This window comes from Mytilus californianus, unplaced genomic scaffold (genome assembly GCF_021869535.1).
Source record: "Mytilus californianus isolate M0D057914Y unplaced genomic scaffold, xbMytCali1.0.p SCAF_4, whole genome shotgun sequence".
In the NCBI taxonomy this organism is placed as follows: Eukaryota; Metazoa; Mollusca; class Bivalvia; order Mytilida; family Mytilidae; genus Mytilus; species Mytilus californianus.
Window position 1 is genome coordinate 115,314,202 of NW_026262690.1, and position 17,605 is coordinate 115,331,806.

The window sequence follows — 17,605 nt, forward strand, 5'->3', positions numbered from 1 at the left end:
CCAAAAGTTAAGGAATTAGGGGCCAAAAATAAGCATTTTTTTTACATTGTACCACAAGGTTCCATATCACAAAGGGAATGCTGGGATTGAATTTGGGAGTAATTGCCTCAAAATTTTAGGAATTAGGGGCCAAAAAAGGGGCAAAAACAAGCATTTTTTCTAATTTCATGACAATAACTTGTGTGTAAGTGTATGGATCTTTCTGAAATTGTATTACAAGGTTCCATATCACTATGGGAAAGCTGGAATTGAGTTTGGGGGTAATTGCCCTAAACGTTTAGGAATAAGGGCCAAAAATAAGCATTTTCTAGTTTCCAGATAATAACTTGTGTTCAAGTGTATGGATCTCTCTGAAATTGTACTGCAAGGTACCATACCAGAAAGGGAAGGCTGGGATTGAGTTTGGGGGTGATGAATCATAAGGGGGTTCAAAAAATTTGGGGGGGGATTTTTTTTCGGTCCAAAATTAAACTTAGATTGATTTTAACAAAAATTGAATTCTTGGGGTTCATTGATATGCTGAATCTAAACATGTATTTAGAGTTTTGATTTTGGGCCCAGTTTTCAAGTTGGTCCAAATTGGGGTCCAAAATTAAACTTAGTTTGATTTAAAAAAAAAAATGGAATGTATGGGGGTTCTTTGATATGCTGAATCTAACCATGTATTTAGATTTTTGATTTTTGGGCCCCGTTATCAAATTGGTCCACATTGAGGTCAAAAGGGTCCAAAATTAAACTTTGATTGATTTCATCAAAAACTGAATTCTTTGGATTCTTTGATATGCTGAATCTAACCATGTATTTAGATTTTTGATATTGGACCATAATAAAGGTCCAAAGGGTAAAAAATTTAACTTTAATTTTTCTTTGTTGTTCTTAATCATGTTAATAGCAACTTCAATCCATTGCTTTTTGATGTTTGATAATACGTGTTTAATATTAGTAAACAATAAATATATAAGCTAATTGTTTGCAAAACTCTTTGAATACTTTTTATAGTCTTGCAATTTGCATCTACATGCTGTTAATAAAGTACTGTTTTCTCCCTTTCAGCAGTACATTGTATTACAACAAATGGTCAGAGGAGTTGACTGATAATGGACTGGAGTAACCTAGGGTCCAATGACTCTGAAAATGCATGACAGTACTGGCATGTGTACATGTATGTCGACAGCCAATTCTAAGTAACCTTAAACGTATACATTGTATATACAAAAGACCTGCAATAATGGTATGTGGATCTATGGGTGACTTATATTTCACTGTTGTCACACAGTGTTGTGTGGCTTTATTACTGGTCAGACTATCTATCCTTTACTATTATAAAGTTCAAATATCATGTACATGATTATGACTTGCATTGTATAAATTATGATGCAGCATGATATCTTTTTGACCTACATTTTATGTCTCACTGATTTATTAAGTACATTGTATATGTACATGTATGTGGGTATATCATGTACATGTGCAGTACTTTTGGGTCTTGCACAAATACATTGCCATTGGAGTTAAAATAAATTTGATCGCTGACAATGACAGAGTGTTTTGAACATTGCCTCATAGTGTTGATCAGAATACCTTTATATTAAATCAATAAAATTTTATTGTTACAGATAGAAAATATTTAGTATTTTAAAAATAAGGAGATGGGTAGGATTGCCAATGAGAAAACTTTCTGCCAGTCGACATGAAGGGGATGTAAGAAATTTTAGGTCACTGTATGACCTACAACAATGAACAAAACCATACTGTAGTGTCAGCTGTACAAGATCCTGAAAAAATGAATAACAATAAATGTCAATTCAAATCAGAAAACTAGTGACATTCTAATTACCAGTATTGGTAATATAAAATTTTAAAAAACTGACACTTATTTTCTCTCTCGTTAAATATTTTTTTTGAAATATTCACCAACATGACCAAGAGAGAACTGTATTGCCAATTTATTTTTTATCGGAAAGCAGTGCATCAATTTCAGGTGTTTTACGTGATAATCACAGGAATTTAAATTTTCAGAATTAACTCCTCAGATGTCAGTGGAATGGAAGTAATACACATCATATGTTTCAATGAAATTAACATGATTAATGATGGGATAAGACGTAGAGGAGATCCTATATCTACAATACATGTATATGTAACTGGTATGTATATTTGTTACAGTATTAATAGTCCAAATGGTATAACAATAACAAAAATACTGAAGGCAATTTCAAAAAAGGGAAGTTCATGCATAAGGTAGTGGCTGCTGGGTTTTACTATTTGTATTATTAAGCTTTACAATGTATATTTCATAGGGTAGTAGACTTGGATGTTTCATAAATTGTATACAGATGCCTTTTTTTACAATGTTTCTGTCCATCATATGTTGGTTGGCCATGTTGGATCACATTTTAATGGTTCAGCGACTGCTTGAAAAAAAGTTTAGGCTTTTTTGCTTTGTGAATTTCTTTTTTTTTACATTATGAGTAAATTAGGATATCTGTATTTGGAATATTGGTTCCTTGCAATGTTTATATGTACACGTACATGTCTGTGAGACAGGATCACCTGACCTTACTTCATGGAGCTGTCAAGGTAAAAGTTACGTGATTAACACATGTCGGTCCTTTTCTCAGATATAGTAAGCAGAACTTGAGTAGATCAACTGTATTTGGTGTTTAGAATGAACAATGACCTCATTTCCATGGTTCATTGGTCAATGTTAACTTTTATTTCTTGTAGGCAATATGTCAAGTATATATGATGTATGGAATGATTGTAAGTTGTACATGTCCATGATGTCTGTCTGGACAGAGTTCATCTGACCATGCATGATCTGATTTGGATGGTTCATTGGTCAATATTAAGATTTAATAATTTAGTCTGTTTAGTGTATACTATACATGCTACATGTATAATCAATTAAAAGATCAGCTTTTTATACATCCGTCAAAGTTTTGACGGGATGTACATTTTTTGTATTATGGTATACAAATGTCGTCTGTCTGTCCGGCGTAAACATGTCGCACCGTAACTTGAGAACGACTTATCCAAATTTCATGAAAAATAAGATAGTTGTTTCTTATGATGGTCAAACAATCTGTATACTTTTTGGTGAAAATAAGATTAAAACTTTTTGAGTTACGGGACTTAGTAACTAAAACAGGTGTGTGGTTTTTCGTCACGTCGCGCCGTATCTCAAAAACAATTGATGATTATTGCTTAAAACTTTACACACTTCTTAGTTATACTAATCTTAAGATCTGTATACTTTTTGGTTTTGATTCAAAATTTTATTTTAGAGATATTGATTTTTTTTTAAAAAGGGGGTTTCACATGTCGCTCCGTACCTCAAAAACGATTTATGATTATTGCTTGAAATTTTACACACTTCTTAGTTATATTAATCTAAAGACCTGTATACCTTTTGGTTTTGATTCAAAATTTTATTTTAGAGATATTGAGTTTTTTGTAAAAAAAAAAGGGGGGGGGGCTTTTCTCATCACTTGGCGTCGTCGTCTGTTAACTTTTTCAAAAATCTTCTCCTCTGGAACTACTTGGCCAAATTTAACCAAACTTTGCCACAATCATCATTAGGGTATCTAGTGTAAAAAGTGTATCTGATGACCCCGCCTACCAGACATTGCTTAAAATGGAACATAGTGGTAAAATGCTGTTTTTGGATTATATCTCTGAAAGTAAAGCATTTAGAGACAATTTGACATTGGGTAAAATATGTTCATCAGATTATGATATATAATATATCTGTCTGTTGTTGGGTTGCTGCCTTTGAATTAGTAATTTTAAGGAAATTTTGTAGTTTTTGGTTATTATCTTGAATATTATTATAGATAGAGATAAACTGTAAATAGCAATAATGTTCAGCAAAGCAAGATCTACAAATAAGTCATCATGCCCAAAATAGTCAATTGACCTGATAAGGAGTTATTGTCCTTTAAAGTAAAATTTAACAATTTTTCGTAATTTTTTTTAATTCACAACAGTCTTCTCCTGAAACAACAGAGACAAATAAACTAAACTTGGCCACAATCATCATTAGGGGATCTAGTTTTTAAAAACATGGCAGACATGGCTAAAAATAGAACATAAAGGGAAAATGCAGTTTTTGACTTGTATCTCTGAAACTAAAGCAAAAGTATAACAGTTACATTATTTCATGCATCAATTGTAAATAAAAATATCAGGTGAGCGACACAGGGTCCTTGGAGCCTCTAGTTTGGTGTATGCAATAATTGTAAATGTTGTAAGGTGCACATGTCTGTCTGGCTTGGTTTATCTGAACTTGACCTTAATATGAATTGCTTGACAGTATATTTTTATGAATCATTGGTAATGTTAAGTATATTTGGTCCTTATCGTAAACTTATAATTATTCTTGTATCTTTAGGACAAGCACCATAAAACAGAGGGGACATACAAATACCTGGAGTCTGTCTATCCTTTTGGCCTTATAAGCGCTCTCACTTGCATGTCTTGTACAATTCTTGTCAAATTTTTAGGAAACTTATTTTGATAGGTTATATCAACAATGTCTGACAAGTTTTAAAATCAGTGCCAATCATTCATTTTTAAAAGAGTTATGCCCCTTGGAAACATTAATTATTTGGAAAATTGCTTTGTTATGGCTCTTGTGTACAATTCTTGCTAGAATTTTATGAAATTAATATTAAATAGGTTTATATCATCAGAATGATCAGAGCATTTTGATTTCCATCTGTAATGTTTACAAATTCCAGATTTCATGGCAAATTTCAACCATTACAAACCTCCACAAGCTCCATAGCAGAGGTAATCAAAAAGTAGTGCAGCAACAAACAACAACTATTAATATTCCACTCCAGTTAATCCGACACACAATATACATGTATGATTATATACATAGATATAAGAAGATGTTGTATGAGTGCCAATGAGACAACTCTCCATCCAAGTCTCAATTTATAAAAGTATATACATATATGTACCCGGTAAGTTTAAATATTAAATTGATGTTATCATTTTTGCTTGAATAGTAAGGCAATATTTAATTTGATGTATATTTTACAAAATAATATATGCTGGTTTTTTTTTTTTATTACAGCAAATGTATTCCAAGAGTTTATGGCTGATTATGCAACTACAGGATTTTATCATGGAAGCAACATCTTAGAAGGATAAGTGCAAATGTATGAAGGAAGCCTTGTGTATAAATACATGTAGCAATTACATATGCAGGAGAGAACACTTAAACATTACTAACATGTAGTCATGATATGGGCGTGGTGCATTCTAGAAATCTAAACACCAGGAATTAAATATTGTATATATTTTTTTTCAACTACAAGTACTTTCAGTATATCATACAATTCTAATTCAAATTATTGTGTCAACATGACAGTTACTGTCTAAAAATGGAAAATGCTTGTTTTAAAATGAATTTTTTATAAATATATAAATAACAAGAATTTTTAGCTTATTGTGAAGCCAAACTTTGAGATCTTTTAATGGTATATGCCTGTTGTTTGTCACCATTTATTTTCTTTTTGACTTAACCTTAAGATCAGTGGTAAAATGAAAAACTGAAAACCATATATGAAATAAGAAAGAAATGGTTGTAAATAACAGCAAGACTTTCAATATGGTATATCAAATATATTTCACAGAACTTTCTATTTCAGTTTATTAATACAATGAGGTTTGAGGTATAAATCAATCAGACAGTAACACAACAACAAAAACACCTGAAAAGTCCTCAACAATAGACAGGTGTCGAAACAATATGTCATGATCTGTTTTAATTGACCAGAGTACATGAGTATGTGGCAGGGTGAACTACCTTTTTTCTTCAAAAAACTCATAAGAAGAATTGGCATCTTTTGCAAGTAATACTTGTCCATAATGTGATTGGAATGTCTCAAAACTGATGAACACAAAAAGACTTATACATACATATTAAAAATGAAATATACATCAGTGCATACATCTTCTATAAATAAATCACCTTCCATACATCAAATTAACAAAAATATTGAGACATGAACACAACCAAAAATGTTCTAGGAGTGAACTATGGTGCCCTGGATATTTGCTTGCCTTCTTGGTTTTATTGAATCTATCTGCTGCATTGAAGATATTGTGAGTTGGAGTTGATGAATAAATATTATTTGTATTGTTTAGGACCAAGAAATTTAAGATACAAAGAGAAAGTAAAATAGAATGGAAGTATGAATTCATCCTCAAGACCAAGAAGAATATTTATATATATCAAAATAGAATGTGTACTAGATTAGCATTTACTTATCTAAAATATGCTGAAATACTGTGAAATTTGTGTGATTGAGACTCAATTCACCTTAATTTCATTTAAAAAAAATAATGTGAAAGCTCGATTCACATTAATTTCACGTGAAAAATTTAACGTGAATTTCACGTGAAAGCTCGATTCACGTTAATTTCATGTGAAAAATTTCACGTGAATATCATGTGAAAGCTCGATTCACGTGAAATTCACGTAAATTTAACGTGAGTTTCACGTGAAAAATTTCACGTGAGTTTCATGTATAAGCTCGTTTGAGGTGAATCTCACGTGAAAAATTTCATGTGAAATTCACGTGAAATTTACGTGAACAAAATTTGCCTGTGTACCATTGGAAACATTATAACTTCAATGCAATAGTAACTTTAAGGTGAATTATTATTTCTTGTCAGTGGGCCACAGACCACAATTAAATTCCCCTATTAGTTCTTTATAACGTTTTGTTTCATTAAAAAAATTGCACCTTGCATTTTTGTCAAATCTTTTGTGTGTGTAATGTATAGTACTAGTCCAAAAATATATCCAAAATTCAGAAAGATTGAACCAATGACTCTTACAAATTTAGCCAATACACATCCATACCCCTATGGACAAGTCAAGAGATGTTCCGAAAACTGTAAATATCACCTTTTGCACCTGGCCTAATCACTCTTTCCATATCAAAATCAGTTAAAATACAACATCCAAAAGTTTATTTCACCTCTCTTCTTTTATTTCCACCCACAAAAAACTAAGAAATGAGTGAGGAAGGGAAAGAAAAAAAATTAAGAAAAAATACACTCTAATTAAAAGGAACTATATTCGTGGGACAACGAAAAGCGGGATCATTAATTGTGGTCTTGGGCCAGTGCGACAAAACAGGCGGGGGGATGTTATAAATAACTATAAAAACAGATAAAATAAGTATACCATTTTTCCGATCAGAAACAAAGACTTTTCTTTATAAAAAACATTATTTACAACTATTTACAATTATAGCATAAAGAAAATATCTTGATAATTAACTTCTTTATAAAGATAATAAAAGATGAAAAATATCTATGAAAGTGCCTAACATGAAGATTTTACAAAAGGAAAATAAATTCTATTTCTATTCAAAAAGAATTACGCATTAGCAAATTAATAACTTTATCAGAAGTTACTTTGAGGTTATGAAAACCTTTAAACAAAATGCTTAAGATTATATTTAACAAAATAAAATTAACTTTGCTTGCCTGAAACAATATTTAATAAAACTTGAAATAGTTTTATGTCTTTATTTCCAAAGAATAGTAAAAGTGACGCTTTTTGGAAATAACTTTTTAGATTCGAATTTGGGGACTGTTTCAAGTTTGTCCAATCAAAATTAACATTTAATCAAAAAACCATGACAACTTTAGTCTAATTGACAGAAAATGGGTGGGGTCATAAGTGACGCTTAAGACTAAAAAATATCTTAATTACTTATGTAATCCCGCTATCAATGTTTACTCTATACCCTATTTGGGCTGGACATTAACAATAGAAATAATCCGAAATACATCTTATTACATGTCGGCTTCACTTTAAAAATCATATCTGTCAACACATTCTGACCATTGTCCGATATCTTCTTACGTAATCTATATACAACACAATAAGGCTTACTAAAAGGAAATATGATTGTGTGAAAATCAAAACTAAAGCTATTGAAATGTATGTCCAGAATTGAAATAAAATGTTTAACTAAAATAATTTGCTTTAAACTTAGAACTTTTCCAATTTTTACTGAAATTAAGAATTTCACAAAAATAATAAAATCTGTTCAAAATGATACCATGACATATAACCAGTTTAAAATATACACTCAGAATACCCATAGAAGAGATGAGAACAAGCTTAAATATATGAAGCTGGAATGTGGGTGGTTTACTATCTGAGAATTATAATAAGACTAATGATAAGGATTTTATCTCTGAATTTGGTAATAGCGATATATTTTATTGAGGGGCCAGCTGAGGAACACCTCCGGGTGCGGGATTTTCTCGCTGCGTTGAAGAGCCATTGGTGGCCTTCGGCTGTTGTCTGCTCTTTGGTCGGGTTGTTGTCTCTTTGACATATTACCCATTTCCATTCTCAATTTTATCAGTTAACAGAGACTCATATTGGATATGAACACAAGATAAAATTTAAAAATTTTCACTTCTTCAAGTTTTGTAGAGAAAAATCTAAAAATAATAGATACTTTGGTGGACTTGGCATCCTTATCCGGAAAAGTATAAAAACAGGTATAAAATTCCTAAATAACGGTACATCTGAGTACCAATGATTAAAGTTCGAAAGAGACATATACTTGTGTCTAGTATACTATGCCCCTAAAAGTAGAGTAGATATTATCGAAACAATTGAGAGAGATATACTGACTGAAAAGTATGGCAAAATTGGGGATATTCTGATAGCTGGTGATCTTAATTCCAGAACTGGGTCTGAAAGCGATTTTATTGGAGATGATGATACTCATCACATTCCAATCCAAAATAATAACTATAATATTGACTATTTTAAAGAGGAGAGAGCCAGTCGAGATCTCATTGTAGATTCAAGAGGTAAAACTTAACTTGCATTTTTTATTAGTAATCAAATTCGTATTTTGAATGAAAGATGTTGTGGTGATAGCTCAGGAAGCTACACTTATTAAAAACCTTATGGTTGTAGTGTTGTCGAATACGTCCTTTTATCTGAGAGATTAATACATAATATGTTATATTTCAATGTATCAGATTTTAAGGCAAATTTTTCAGATTGCCACAGTAAAATATGTTTTAAAATCCTTGCAAATTTTAAGCAAAATAAAACAGTTCTAATTTTAAAGATTTTCTATTAAGATATATTTGGAAAGCCGAAAGTGTGCCTTAATTTCAGAAATCATTTACGCACCCTGCAATACAAAATGATATTCAGCAATTTTTTAATGAGGAGATCAATCCTGATGAAACTAGCATTAATAATGCAACAAACATTTTTTGAAAAAGTAAGTTAAGCTTCTATAAAAAGAAAGAAAAAGGTTAAAGCTAAAAATAAAAATTGGAATGACGTTGATTTTTGTATTTTAAAAAAAAATGGTTGACGAAAAGGCTTGTTTAATGTCAAAATTTCCAAGGGATCCAGTGGTGCGTGGTTCATTTTTAAAATAAATAAAAAATATGCAAAACTGAAGGATAAAAAGAGAAGAGAATTTAAACAAAACATTCTAAATCGTCTAGATGAATTAAAATCAAGTTATCCAAATGAATACTGGTCTCTAGCTAATCAACTGCGTAATGAGCAGACAGATAAATCAGCGTCCGACATTGATGGTGATACTTGGTACAAATATTTTTCTAACTTTGGTTTAGTCCCAAACAATTTAAAATCAAGACTATACAAGATAGAAAATGAATTTAAGATATTGGAAGAGGGAAAAAGAAGTTTTTCACCTCTTGATTTCAAGATTACGAAGGCAGGGCTACAAAAAGCTTATTCCAAATTAAAATATGGCAAAAGTCCAGGACTAGATAATGTGAGCAATGAAATGCTGAAAGTCTCACAAAATTATATTGATACTTGTTTCTTAAAGATTTATAATGCAGTTTTTGCATCAGGTATTTATCCGAGGATCCAAAGAAACCTGAAAATTAAAGAGGAATAGCTATAAATAATGGCATTGGTAAACTTTTTAACTTAATACTTTATAATAAACTTGATAAATTTCTTTTAGATAATAATTTTATACATAAGACCCAAATTGGTTTATCAAAGGGATCACGCACCTCTGATTATATTTTTGTTCTCAAATGTATAATAGATAAATATCTAAAATCTGATGATAAAAGGTTGAGTGCATGCTTTGTAGACTTTTGTAAAGCATTTGACAAAGTTATTCATGTTGGTGTAATGTACAAATTACAAATGTATAATGTTAATGGTTACTTTTATAGATTTTTGAAATCAATGTAATGACAGACTGTGTGGTGTGTTAGGGTTGATGATAAAATGACAGAGTTTTTCATGTCTGAGGTAGGAGTAAGACAGAGCGATGTTCTAAGCCTAGTCTTTTAAAAATATTTCTAAGTGATCTCCCCACCATCATTGATTATAAAACAGATTCAATCACTTTGGATGGCGAGAAAATTCCTTGCCTTTTATATGCAGATGATTTATTATTTTTTTCAGACACCAAAAAAGGTTTTCAACTAACGACTGACATGTTTCATATTGGAACTGATACTCTATGATGTGTCAAACAATATAAGTATTTAGGCCTTATAATTGAAAACACTGGAAAGTTTAAAGAAGCCAAAAAACAATTGTTTCAAAAGGAAATGAAAGAAATATTCAAATTATATAGAGATATGAAATCTTCAGATCCATCTCTTTAAACCTTTTTACATATTTTTGATCATAATTGCGTTCAATCTATTGTGGTATATGGTTGTGAGAACTGGGGAGTCATTAACATTACTCAAAAAAGAAAAACTCTTTCTCTATTTGATATTTTCAAAGATTTGGAAATGGAAAAGCTTAACTTAAAATTCTGTAAACACATTTTGGGTGCTACTAAACTCTGTACAAACATAGCAGTCCTTTCAGAACTTGAGAGATACCCATTATATTTAGACTTGTGAAAACAAATATTTTGTACTGGTATAGACTTGAGCAGTCCCCATCTGATCGATTGAGCACAGACTATAATGAATATAAATCTAGCAGTAACCAGTCAAATAACTTATGGTATTCTAATATACTGTTTATAGTGAAAAACTGGATATTAACCTATCTATCTGCAAAAAAAAACTTAGTAAAAATAAATCTAAATTATATTTGAAGAAAAGTCTCCAGTGTAACCACAGTTTCAGAACAGAAACTAGGAGACATGAACGAAAACTAAATACAACCTCAGGAAAACTTGAACTTCTGTCCAGATGTGAAAGGCTCTGTCAACACTGTTCACTTAACTTGATAGAAAATGAACTGCATTTTGTTTTAGAGTGCCCTCTATATAGCCCACCAAGATTAGAATTCTTACAAAATTTATTTCAAAAGTTTCCAAATCTCAGAAACATAAATTTAGAAAATCTCTTTATCTGGATCATGACAAATGAAGATTTAGATTTTGATACAGTTTTTAGTCTGTATCTAAATAAAATTTTCCAGATCAGACAGGAAAAAAGAGACTGGTTAAGGTAAACAAATAGAGTTATATCTCTTTGTACTGGCTCTCTCCCATCATGTATATATGTTTTTAATCATGTTTCCATATTTGTTCTTAATCAATTTTTAATTATTAACAATCAGTATGTATGTTAGATTGCATGTGTTGTTTGTGTGGATATTGTATGAACTTTGTGATTTGTATTGATTTATATGCTCTATATGGGCCTTTTAATTAGGAATAAATTTAAGACATTTGATTTGATTTGATTTACAACATTCTATATAAAAACCAGCACCTGTTTTCAATTATTATTCTATACACCTTTTTATCCTTTATTTGATGAAATTGTTCGCGGTTAATTTTGAAACTTGAACTTGAACTTGAAATACTTGCTTTCATTTAGGTCTCTTCTTTTCAGAGAATTTTTCTGTTCATGGTCCGATTTATGGGAAAAAAAATTATTTCATGTTAAAATTGTTGATACCGATGAAATGTATATATGTTCCTTAAACAAATTTGAAGGAAATCTATTAAAAACTAAAACCAAACTATACGAGTTCGCATCGGCACTTTTTCCAGGTCTATTCAGATATTTTCAGGTCTTTAGTGTGACCAATTTAGATTATATAAGCAAGTTATTTTTAGCTTTTGGGAATTCATGAAGAAATTATTCGCTTTGCTGACAATATTAACATTTTCCCCTTTCATTCACCTGCCCAAGCTTTTAGGAGAAATTTGTTTTTAAATCAAAGAGTACCATACCTTTGGGTGTTGTTCGGTGCCAAAAAACCATATGGTGCCGCAGCTTTTTTACTTTAAATTTTGGTTCTTAACAACTACGGTCTGTCTTGCACCTAGTTTTGATGTCAAAAATTGGGACTTGCACCTCTCCAACAGATACTTCAAGAAAATTATTACTGATTCAATATAATTGTTTAAATGCATACATAATGTTGATAAATACCAACCTTTTTTTCCGTCAAAGTCATTTCTTTAAATATCAAACATATTAATAAAAAAAAATATATTTACTCCTTGGCTTTATAAATAATGCAGGGGGCGGACATATCTGTATTTTACTTCCGTTTAACCTTTACCAACAAAGAGGTGTTTATTCTGTGGATTAGAAAACAAATATTTTTTAGAATTTTAATTGACATTGAAAATAAGAATTACCAATTAGAGTCTAGGATACATACCCTGACGTTATTTCATAACGATGTCTGTAGTTAACACACTGTTTGGACAGTTGGCAAAGGTAAAAACTAGTTTAGCATTAACAGTGACACTGGGTGTCAGTTTATGTTTACTTGTATGGTCCAAGAACCGCTGGACCACTTTAAGCTGGACTAACAAGAGAAGAGTATACAATACAGAGAGCAGAAAGTTTCTTCAGTTAATGAAACTATCAATGGACATATCTACAGAAGTTTTAAGAAAAGTTGTGAGTTCAAGAATACTTTGTCGAACTACTTATGGAGGGTGCCTTTTAAGGTTCCTAGACGTGGAAAAACATTATATATTTCACCAATGGCAAGGTAGCTTCCTATGCTGTGAATGTCTACCGACTGGCTGTAATTTGAATAAATCGAAAAAACTGAAAGGATGGTTATTTAAAATATTTTATAAAGATAACGGAAATCAACAGAAGGGACATGTTATTTATAGAAGTAATAGACTTTCGCAACATTGTCTTCATCGTTTTGTAACCGATTCAAGTTTAAAAGTTGATAGCTTAGATATAACTGTTTTGTCATTTCTTATAGAAGATTTCGCTTCTCTCTCTCCGAAAGAAATGTCTGCTTTCTTTGACATTGTTTCCATTAGAAACTCTATATGCCACGCGTTGAAAACAAATTGTTTTAATTCTACTGAACTTGAAAGTATGTGGACGAAGGTCAGCGAAGCGTCTTTGGTATTGACTGATTTACCATCGAGAAATCTGCTTAAAGAACAAATTGGCATGGTTAAGAAATTTGAATTTGACAATAACGATATTGAAATACTAAGAAAAAAAGTGGAACGGGAAGAAAGGATGCTTGAGGAAATATGTACATTTATAAATCAAAATTGTGCAACAAACGAATGCGTAAAGGAAACAGAAAAGAGAATCGTTACTTGTATCGATACTGTTAAAATATGTATAGAAGACGAAGTAACAGCTTTGAAAGAAGGACAAACGATTCTTGCTAATAAAGTAGACGATAAAATAGGAGTTGTACTTCAACATATTGACGCCCTTAAATCAGAGTTTCATTTGTATGCTGGAATTAAGCCTTTATCTAAACATGATGAAACAAGTGGACTAACAGGGAGGTCGATTGCTGCAGTATGTCGAATCGATGACGACAATATAGATGAACAATTAGTTGTCGAAAACATAATGAAAACAAATACGACAGATGACAAGCAAGCAAAATTTATTTTGGTATCAGCTGAACAGAGCTGTATTATACTAAACCTTGCATGCTCACCTGAAGTGTTGAAAGATGAACAATCGTTGAAATTTGCCCTACAAACAATTTTGTCCAATATAGTTCAATCAGGCAATATTGATACAAACTCGCCTTCTTCTATGATAATAAAGCTGAAATTTTGTAGTCCGCTCACAGAAAAAGAAATATCCGTTATAAGCAAATTAGTTGAACAAACTAGTACAGATGAACTACCAAATCTAACTTTAAAAGGAAGACGAACAGTGGAAGCTTCGTCAGAACAGGACGAAAAGGATGAATTGGAGGTATATAAAATTACGTCTTTAACATCACCAGTGCTGGAAAAAAACTATGACAGTGGTATCATCATTCTGACCGAAGAATCTTACATCCCAGAAGAATCAAATATTGAGGTTAGGTTATGGGATGATAATACATATCATGTGTTGACTGCAAAGATAATTAAAAATGTCGTTGAATTCAACATTCCATGGCACAATTTGCAATTTATTGCTTTGAAAAAATTATATGTTTCGGTATATGACAAGAAAAGGAAAACTGAGAGTTCTAAAATGACGATGACACTGGCTAACGATAACGAAAACACTTATCACATGAAAATACCAGGACCAAAACGAGTTTTTCCCGAAATAAGTCTACCAACCATGTCATACCTTTTTGCTTCCAGAGTCCCATCCTTAAGTGACGAGAGTGGATTTGATTCGGACAAGGAAGTAGATGAATCATGTGCAAAGAAAAATTTTGACTAAAAAGTGCTTTTGTAACTATAGAGAGGATGCAGTGCCACCAAATTTTAAATTTCCAACGTTTCAATCGAAATTTTATAAAATTTACGGTACTAATCATATTGCACCAGATACACATTTCGACAATTACGGTCTCTTTTTTATGACGCTAGAGGCCAAAATACTTGAAAACCGTTATATCAATGTTGAAGAGCTAAAAAAATAAAGAATTAATAATTACCCGGACATGTATACTGCCTACTGGGGTGGTGATACCCTCAAGGACAAATATTCCATCAACAGAAGTATTGACCAAGTGGTAGTTATAACATTAATGGTACCAATGTTATTGCATCAAGTGCGCATTTCGACAATTAATGTCTCCCCAGTGATGCTTGAGTGTGGACTCGAGATAGCAGCAGTAGTTTTACCAACCAAGGCAATCAACTATGTCAGAGGACAATTCCATTGCTGTATAAAAGTAAGAGTAAATTTCATTGTTCAATGTCATATGTGTCATGAAAACAGAATTCGTGACGTTTGTGATTGTGGACTCTTTTGTAGACAGCAAAGTTATGTAAATATCGATTTAGTTTGATATGGAAAAACAAAATAGTTTTAATATTAGTTCGTTGCAGAGACATACAAATACGTTTTAATTACTGTGAAATGTATAAATAGCCATTTTTTTACGGAATTTACTGATGTGTTAATTTGGCCTTTCAACGAGGCTCAAAAATTTATATAAACGTTTTTCAAACTGTATTCAGTCTATTTCCTTTTAAATAACCTTTTCAACTATACTGTTACCATAATGACTACTTAAGAATTTAAAGAAGTAACTGATTCTATACTCTGTACTATTTATATACTAATATTTATCATTACTAACTTTGTCCAGTTTTTTTATGTTAATGGTGCAAATCTGCATCCGTGATTTAGATGTATTGTCTTATTATTTATTACAAAGACCGTATATTGATGTCTTGATAGAGTTTAACATATCAAATTACAAACAGGGAATGAACTTATCTAGATCTGGTGTAGCGACAAGAAAGGGATCTCCTGCTATATTTTTGCTATTTATGTAGCTTAGTATTAAAATGCCAAGTGGGTCTAATTAACTCGATCTACGGTATATCACGGGTTATAGCCGCCGTACAGTTGATTCCAAACGTTGTTGGGTATCGAAGAGAAGAATAATGCATGGTCAAGGAGAAAAAGGTATGAATTTATAATGTTTATAAAAAAGAAAGTTGACGCCATTCTTGACAAGGGAGAAAATATGATAAAACCACATTTATGTTCCATTGAATTCGGAAATAAAAAGGTATGATAAATCTTTCAAATAAATTCAGATGATCATAATTCATTAGTTTGTAAAAGTTACGATTTATATTATGGAATTTTGTCATATATATTTGTATCAGGAATTCAAACATCTTGTATCAGTACCCAAAATGCTAACAATTGCCAAATTATCCTTATTATGAGATCTTTTTTTAAGATATGAGCCAAGGCTTTACCCAAATAGATATGTTGCTGCAAGATGTATTTTTACAAAATGTTATTATGTATAAAATATCTTTTTGTGTTCTGCATTTGCTTAATCTATCTTTTTTTAAAATATGTTTAAAATTATAACTTTAGGTTAAATAACTCATGTTTTGAGGGACAAAAACAATCTCTTATTACAACCCCTCCATAACTCTTCAGGTGTTTAGGTCTTATATCATTGTTTGGGTTTGAGCGGTCATAATGAAAGTAAATTCAGAAAAGAACTAAGGACGTACAACATTAAAAGTGTTATTTTCATTTGTACATAAACACCCATAAATGCATTTAAAGCAACAACAAATATCTTTCGAAAACAGCTACCATGTTTTATTTATAGTTTAATCCAGGTTTTTGTACACAGACTTTTTATTTCTCGATGTTTACAAGTAATTTATACATCAGTTGATTTAAATAGTTGTAACGAATGGACAAACTTTTCTAATTATTTCATTTATAGATGTTAAAGACTGGTATATGGAATTCATTACTTACTGTACCTGCCATATCTTGGCGTTTCTCGTTATTGTCATAATTTAAAATAAAAAATCCCCCTTGAACCCTTAAACCGATTTCAACTATACTTGGACTTTATGTCAAGTTCTACATACTTTCTATTTCCACCAAATTTTCATACTTATTCTGAAAGAATATTTTGGCGTTTATTACAATAATTTGGGAAACTGTAATATATAGAGAGAATTAGTAAGCACTAAAAATCCTCATAAAACTAAGATCCACAAATAGGTTTTTAAATATGACTGAAAAATTAATCTGCTCATTTAAAGACAGTTGCCCTTGAAATGAAGTTTAACCATATTGATGTTTTAGCTTTGAATTTTATTTTTGTTTCGTAGAAATGTTTAACAGCATATTTTATCAGCAAATTAAGCAGCATTAGCTTTATAGATAGGTCAACATAACATACATTGTCAATCGACTTCTTGTATGAGTAATTGTCTCTGAATAACGATTTGTACTTTTTTTATCAGATTGCTTTTTCTGGATAATTATTGATAAAAATAGAAATTATGAGCATCAACATTGATCAGAAAGATAAGATCTACAAAAAAGTCAACTCGGCTCTATAACAGTAATTGTCATGTTCAATATGCTTGTAAGAAAACCTGTAAAGAAATAACATTTCACTACAGAAAGACTATGTTTTTATCGATTTTTTGCAGACGATTGGTTTAGTGTCAAACCAAAAACCCACAACTAACTTTCAGAATAAAATTCGACGAACGGTACATTTAGATAATTTATGACCATTGTTAATTTAGCAAAATGATAAAAATTGCAATAAGATGGACATATGGGGTTTGTTCAGGCGTTTTTTTTTTTATAGTTATTTGAATACATATTTGAAGCATTATGATGACCGATTTTGATTTTATTTTGGTTGTATACATACGAA

General features: G+C 31.0%; 1 long non-coding RNA gene across 1 annotated transcript; it reads left to right on the forward strand.

Moving 5' to 3' along the window:
- Positions 1 to 1,015: 1,015 nt before the first annotated feature.
- Positions 1,016 to 5,450, forward strand: LOC127699153 (uncharacterized). The gene is made up of 3 exons (XR_007981094.1): positions 1,016 to 1,231; positions 2,020 to 2,147; positions 5,087 to 5,450. It is a non-coding gene; the product is annotated as an uncharacterized LOC127699153 (long non-coding RNA).
- The last annotated feature ends 12,155 nt before the right edge of the window (positions 5,451 to 17,605 follow it).